This window comes from Elephas maximus, chromosome 12 (genome assembly GCF_024166365.1).
Source record: "Elephas maximus indicus isolate mEleMax1 chromosome 12, mEleMax1 primary haplotype, whole genome shotgun sequence".
NCBI lineage: Eukaryota > Metazoa > Chordata > Mammalia > Proboscidea > Elephantidae > Elephas > Elephas maximus.
Genome location: NC_064830.1, coordinates 100639587 through 100647997, shown reverse-complemented (window position 1 = coordinate 100647997; position 8411 = coordinate 100639587).

Sequence of the window (8411 nt, the reverse complement as noted above, 5' to 3'; positions counted from 1 at the left end):
CACCTGGGATGAGTCGCGACAACTCACCTATATAGAGGACCCTGAACGGGAATGTGGTGCTGGAGAACTACAGCCACCTGGTCTCCGTGGATGAGGAGTTTCTCCTTTGTGATGCCTAATAGCATGTATTACTTCCCCTTATTCATAGCTACCAAAGTTATGGACCTTTTTTGGAGTTTAGTGATATTTACATGTATATTTCGAGGTCAAAGATGATTGTTTCCTTTTTGGTACAGAAAGAATGTTTGTGGTCTCACCTTCCTCGTAGAAAGTTCCAATGGCACTTTGTACTATGACTCCTGATGCTTCACTTTCCTTGTCCTTTAGTAACCCAGATGGTCAAGCAGGCTGTCAGAAGTTTTATAGCATATCTCATTCACAGGGTATTGCATTACCAAACCAGAGATCATCTTCAAGTTGGAGCAAGGGAAAGCTAATCCAGAATCATTCAGGTGAGTTAGTAGTTAACAGGCAAGAAGAACCAGTGGAAATTAGATCCCAGTTGGGTTAGTTCAGGGGTTGGATCCTTTGGAAGGTGTTTCAATAACTTCTCTTTAGGGGCTCCAGATCTTGGAATTAACTCCAAATTGTAGGCCAGAAGAACTCAGATAACCTGTTATTTATGTAGGAAATGTGTGAACATTTGAACGATATACTTAATTTTTCTCATTTCTAGTAGTCTGGGAACTTGAAGACCTCATAGAGAAAAGCCAGGAAAACCAAGATAAACATTTGTGGCAAGTTTTATTCACCAACAACAAAACAGTGATCAAGAAGAGAGGTAATGTTTTAAGAAAACCATTTAACATGAGTAGAAATTCTGTTTCTTTAAGAAAAATGCCCTGTAAATATGACTCATGTGGAATGAGTTTGAAATATGTTTCAGAATCATATTTTAGTGATAAAAGTTACACAAGTAAGAACCCAGATCTAATTAATGGACATAATAAGTTGTTTCTTGATAATATGCAAGAAAACATTCCTACTGGAAAGAAATCTTGATGAATGTTATCAAGATGGAAAATCCCAAAGTCCATAATAAGGACTTTATTGAGCAATGGAAGATTCAGATATGTGATGACCTGTCGTGGACTGAATGATGTCCCTCAAAAAATGTGTGTATCAACTTGGCTGGGCCATGATTTCCAGTATTGTGTGGTTGTCCTTCATTTTGTGATTGTAATTTTATGTTAAAGAGGATTAGGTGGGATTGTAACACCCTTACCCAGGTCACATTCCTGATCCATTGTAAAGGGAGTTTCCCTGGGGTTTGGCCTGCACCACCTTTTATCTCTCAAGAAATAAAAAGGACAGGGAAGCAAGCAGAGAGCTGGGTACCTCATACTACCAAGAAAGAAACACTGGGAGCAGAGTGCGTCCTTTAGACCCAGGGTTCCCGTGCAGAGAAGTTCCTAGTCCAGGGGAATATTGACGAGAAAGACCTTCCTCCAGAGCTGACAAAGAGAGAAAGACTTCCCCTGGAGCTGATGCCCGGAATTTGGACTTTTAGCCTACTTTACTGTGAGGAAATAAATTTCTCTTTATTAAAGCCATCTGTTGTGGTATTTCTGTTACAGCAGCACTGGATGACTACAACATGGTCTTTTGAATATAATGAATGTGGGAAAGTGTTCCTTAAGAAGGCAGCCAGCATTATACATGAGAGGGCTCACATAAGAGAGAAACCATGTGATTATAAAGAATGTGGAGCAAATATCAGTGATAAGTTAACATTGGAAGTCCACCAGAAGACTCAAAACAAATGAGAATCACTCGGAAGTTAATGATAGTGAGGTCAATTCTGTTTAAACATCAGAAAGATGACATGGGGGAGAAAACTCATGATTTGATGAAAGTGAGAATAATTTCAGGAAAAAATCTCAGTCACATCTCATTCAGTCTCATAAAACTGACACAGGAGGGAAAACCTTTGAATGTAGTCATTGTGAGAAATCTTTTTGCCAACAGTCACACCTCACTCAGCATCAGAGAATACACAAGAGAAATCCAGTGAAAGTAATACATGCAGGAAAACCTTTCAGAAATCACAACCTGCTATCAGACAACTAACACAGAACAGAAATCCTCTGAAGTCAACCCTCATTGATCATCAGACATTGCAGTCTGAAAAGAAGCTTTATGTAAGTAATGAATTTGAAAATCCTATGCAAAATCAAGCTCCAATTATCATAAGAGAATTAACAATGGAGAGATAGCCTATGAATTTAACAAATGTGGAAAATCCTTCTGTTATGAGTATTAACTACATATCAACTACTCATACAGGGAGAAAACGCTTTGACTATAATGAATGTGGGAAGTCCTGTAAGAAGTCAACTTTAATTAAACATCAGGGAACTCCCACAGGTAACAAACCCTATAAATGTAATGAATGTGGAAAATCCTATTCTGTTAAGTCACCCCTTTGTCAACATCAGACAATACAGACAAGGGAGAAATACTATAAAGAATGGGGCAAAGCCTGGTTCTGAAAGTCACACCTCATTGTACATGAGAGGACACACCGTGGAGAAACCTCACGAATGTAATGTGGGAAATACTGATTTAACCGTATAAATAGCTTTAACCATACACCAGAGAATTCACACAGGGAAGAAACCCATAAATGTAGTGAATGTGAAAAAACCTTTCACTGTAAATCATATCTATCCATAAATCAAAGAACTCACTCAGGCAAGAAACCTTATAAATGTAATAAATGTGGGAAATCCTTCTACTATAAATTAGCCTTAATCATACACCAGAGAATTCACACAGGAAAGAAACCCAGTGACTAGTAAACTGTGAGGAAACCTTTCACCATAAGTCATACCTAACTAACTGTACATCAAAGAACTCACATAGGAGAGAAGCCCTATGAATGTAATGAATGTGGAAAATTCTTCTCTGTAAAGCTATTCCTTCATCACAAGAGAATACATGAAGGGCAGAGACAATATGAATGTAAAGAATGTGGCCAGACCTTCCAGAACTCATTCCTCATTGAACATCAGAGAAAACACACTGGGAAGAAACCTCACAATGTGATAAATGTAGGAAATCTTTCTGCTTTAAGTCAGCCATAACCATATAACAGAGAACTCACAAAGAAGAGCCCTCTAACATATCAGAGAACTCACACAGGAGAGACACCATATAAACATAACAGATGTGGGAAGTTCTATGTGAAGTCAAGCCTTAACATTCATCAGAGAACTCACACGGGAGAAACTTCCTTAACTTTGAAGAGAGAACTCACAGAGGGGAGACACTTTATGAATGTATTGAATATGGGAAGTCCTTCTGCTATAACAACAACAAAAAAAACCAGTGCCGTCGAGTCAATTCTGATTCATAGTGACCCTATAGGACAGAGTAGAACTGCCCCATAGAGTTTCCAAGGAGTGCCTGGTGGATTCGAGCTGCTGACCCTTTGGTTAGGAGCCATAGCACTTAACCACTATGCCACCAGGGTTTCCCCTTCTGCTATAAGTCAGCTTTATCCATACACCAGAGAATTCACACAGGAAAGAAATCTCATATATGTAATGAGTATGGAAAAGCTTTTCTTGTGAAGTCAAGACTCGTCATCAGAGAGCACTTTCAGAAGAGAAACTGCATGTAAGTAAACACTTTGCCATAAGCCACACAGGACAGAATCTCTGTAAATGTAATGTGGAAAATCCTACTCTGAAGTCATCCCTTCATCAACAACAGAATATATAAATATGATGTAAAGAATGTGGCAAAATCTTCCAGAAATAATACCTCATCGGATATCAGGAAATATACTGGGAAGAAACCTCACGAATGTGATAAATGTGGGAAATCCTTCTGCTGTAGGACAGCTGTATTACTCATCTAGTGCTGCTATAACAGAAATACCACAAGTGGATGCCTTTAACAAAGAGAAATTTGTCATCTCACAGACCAGTAGGTTACAAGTCCAAATTCAGGGTGATAGCTCCAGGGGATGGTTTTCTCTGTTGGCTCTGGAGGAAGATCCTTCCCATCAATATTCCCCTGGTTGAGGAGCTTCTCAGGCGCAGGGAGCCCATGTCCAAATGACGTGCTCTGCTCCTGGTGCTGCTTTCTTGGTGGTATGAGGTCCCCAACTCTGCTAGTTTCCCTTTCCTTTTTATCTCTTGAGAGAGAAAAGGTGGTGCAGGCCTCACCCCAGGGAAAACTCCCTATATATTGGATCAGAAATGTGACCTGGGTAAGGGTGTTCCAATCCCACCCTGATCCTCTTTAACATAAAATTACAGTCACAAAATGGGGGATAACCACATAATAATGGAAAAATCATGGCCCAGCCAAACTGATACACACATTTTTGGTGGGACATAATTCAGTCTAGGACATCAGCCTTAACCATACACTAGAGAACTCAGACAGAAACCTTATAAATATAATTAATGTGGAAAGACTTTTTAAGATATCACAGTTCATTACACTAGTGAATTCACTCAGGGAAAAACCCATTTGAATGTAAGGAATGTGGGAAAGCTTTTTATGTGAAGTCAAACCTCAGTAATCACAGAATTCACAGAGAGGAGAAGCTGTATGAATATAATAAATGTGGGAAAGTCTTCTGTATGAAGTTGACTCTGTCCATCAGAAAACTCACATGGGAGAAACCTTATGAATAACAGATGTGGAAAACTTTCTGGAAAAAAAAAATCAACCCTTACACACGAGAAACTAAATTGTAACAAGTGTGGAAAATCCTATGAGAAGCAGAATTTTGTCACACCATAGAGAATTCATAAGAGAAAGCTTATGAATGTAATAATGTGGGAAACCCTTCTGTGTAAATGCAGTCTTAACATGTCATCAAAAAACACACATTGGGTAGGTATTTCAGAATTTTATGAATGAAATGAATATGTGAAAACTTTCTGTTAAATCATACTGTACTATATATATCAGAGAATCCTTTTACTGCAAAACAGCCTTTCACAGCCCATTTACTTTGTTCCCAAGTGCAACCCTTCAGTATCCTTATGTGGCATGCAGTGTCTTCCTCCCTGAGCTGTATCTGTGATTAATAAACTGCTCATCTCATCTCTCATCTCTATTGTCAGGTATCATGTGTCCTGCCATCCGCATAATCCTAGGGTGGGAATCTTCCTTACCAATGGATTAAAACCCAGTGCTGTCGAAATGGATTAAAGGAGAGGTGAATAAAACACTCCAGATAGCTTAATACCTTTTATGACAAATTTTCCATACTAAATACAATTAGTGTTCCTTTGTATCGTGTAGGATTTTTAAAGTATTTCAGAATTCAGTAATGCTTCTATTGTGTTTTGCTGTGTCATTGAGTTGATTGTGACTCATGGCAGCCCATGTGTTACAGAGTAGAACTGCTCCATAGGGTCTTCTTGGCTGGAATCTTTACAATAACAGATCACTAGTACTTTTCTTTTGCGATGCCGCTGGGTGGGTTTGATGGGCCAACCTTTTGTTTACCAGCTGAGAGCAAACCATTTGCACTACCCAGGAACCGTGTTTCCTTGTATGTTAATATTGCAGTATACATTATAAGTGACACTGCTTGACAAGTTTCACATATTGTTGAGAAAAGTGAAGTGCAGAAAACTGTATATAACATGTTACTTCTTATGTAAGAATTGAGTGGAAATAATCTATGTCCATAATTGCTCATTTTTGCAGAGAAACACTAAAGGAATAAACTACAAAGTAATAAAAACGAATACCTATGGAGGCAGGAGCATGCAGGCCAGTAACAATACAGTTAGAAAGAAGAACTCTTTAGTACACCTTTTTATGATGTTTTTACTTTTGGACAAATGTAAATTATTTACATATTCAAAAATGAAACAGAAAAAAGCAAACCGTGAAATTGAAAACAGAAAGAAGTCAACTTTAATAAAATGGTAACTTAACCACAGAGAAAATAATTCTTTCAAGAAATTTCTGAACACAGTACTGGGTGCATTCTTAGTGGGATATATTCAAGGACAAAAAGAACTGTATAAAATGATAAAATCACTCATTAATTTTCTTATTATTAATATTTTAATCTTTTGTAGGATACTGCAGATTGTTACTAGGAACCAAATTTTCAGTTTGAGCGAAGAGATAAAATGATAAAATCAAAGAATTCCTGTAAAACTTTCCATAATGATAAATGTGAATTGAAAATATCACTCATTATTTTGCAAAAACATGTATTCCCTAGCTCTGTCTACTGAAATAGCCTAGAAATAATGGTGCTCCATTATTGATGAGCAAATTCAGTCCCCTGTACTGGCCACTATAAGAGACTAGGGCTTATTGGAAAAATGGTTGATCGTAGGTCTGGGACCTGAAGTGTACAAAGTGATCTGGGAACTCTTGTGTGAGAAAGCAACGAAGTACTCAAATATTAATGGAGGTGTGCCAGAGGACAGAGAAGCTAGCTTGAAGGGGCTTCAGCTTGGCAAATTTGAGGTAATATGGGTATCAAAAAGGACTGTAACTGACTGTAATACTTTGAATTAAGTAAAAGTGTGAGTCCACAATGATACAAAGAAAAGAGGAAGGGGCTAAAACCCATTCATCAACATTGGAGGCAACTGTTACACCAATTCTTTACTCTGTATTTAGAGGGAATTTGATCTTCAGCCTGTCCTTTTAGAAGGAACTGTTGTTCACCTCCAGTTGTGGGAAAGGCATTTGTCAGAATAATGTCAGCTAATAAATGTAGAAAGAACGGCAGAATTTGAAAAGTTGTTAATTTGCAGTCCCTATGAGTTGGAATCGACGGCAGTGAGTTTGGTTTTTTTTTAGTGTGTCTCAGAGTTTCTAGGTGTGGTACAAAATGGTTAACGCACTTAGCTGCTGACTGAAAGGTTGGCGGTTCAGGTGCATTTACAGGTACCTCGGAAGCAAGGCCTGGGATTGAAAACCCTGTGGAGCACACTTCTACTCTGACACACTTGAGGCTGCCATGAGTTGGAATCAGTTTGATGGCAACTAGTTAGTGTATCTAGGCAAAGGTCGTCAGAGGATGCTAAGAGCATTAGATGAAAGGGAAACAGGATATTTGTGTAGTGCTGTAGTGTCGCAGATAACTTGCTCATTGACACTGGAAAAAATATATCTTTACAATGGAATGATTGTCTCAATTCTAATCGAGTGACGCTCTTAATGAGATGAAATATGAGGTACTAAACAAATAATTTATAAGGATCAGCACAAAGCTGTTTCCTGTGAAGCAGAGGTTAAAGATGTCCCAATTGTCTACCTTTTCTAAGCTGCTGTACCTCTCCATCGTCTCTAACATCAACTACTCCCTCTTGCCTCAGTACTCTCCCTCCTGTCTTTGGAGTCCCTAATTCACTGCAACATCTCACAGAACTCAAGAACTGTATAAAGAAATGACTCAGGCAGTTGTGGAGGCTGGCAAGTCCCAAGTTTGTGGGCGAGGCGTAGACTTCTCCCTGGCCCTTAGTTTCTGCCCAGAGGCACTCAGCTTTCTCACTCCCTGGGCCAAGAAGCCCACTGGACTGTCTCCTGCAGGTCTCTCCTTTGGTGGTGGAGGGCTTTCCTCTCTGCTCTGCAATTGGCTCTCTTTTAAGGCAAAACTGACCAATTCCCTCCGTGGGTCACAATTATCTGTCTTATTTGCACAGCCTCACCCAATAACCTGGGTGGAAGTCACAAGACCGTGGCCACACACAAAGGTAAGGAATTGTACCACACTTATATTGTACTCTGAAGTATTCTTGCCAGAATATTCAACATGAATCTAATCAAGGTTTAGATCTGACTTTTAGTTTACAGGAAATATAGGAGTTAGAGGAACGAGTTCAGTGACACTATGAGAAACAGATCCAGAATGTGGGGCGCTCTACAAGACAGCTGACGTGGACTTTTCAGAAGGTCGGAAGGTTTGTACCTTTTGGGATTTGAGGTGCCCAGCCATGTTCATCCTCCAAGGACTCCTCTGAGCCTGGCTGCTGAACTGCATGCTTGCCCTGCCTTGAACCTGGCCTTCAGTTCCCTGATGGTTCCCATACTCCCCTGTTCAGGCTGAGTGCCCCACTCAGCAGCTGGAAGAGATGGCATTGTGTTCCCTGGGGTGCCACTACCACCTTAGCAGCCCCGTCACAATCGTTTAACAGCCACAGTCCTGGCTTCAGGAGCAGTGTCTTGGCCTACGTGAGCCAGGGAATTAGAGGTGTTGATTTGGGGCTCCTCACATTTACCTTCTGTTTCCCAGAGAGAAACTGCTGGCTCCACTTTCAGTATTTCCACTGAACCTACCATTGTCCCTTGGTGACTGGAGTTTGAAGACCCCAAGCCCCCCACCATCAGATCTGGGGAGTTTTTTCCACCTGCTATGGATTGAATTGTGTCCCCCCCAAAATATGTGTTGTAAATCCCAATCCCTATACCTA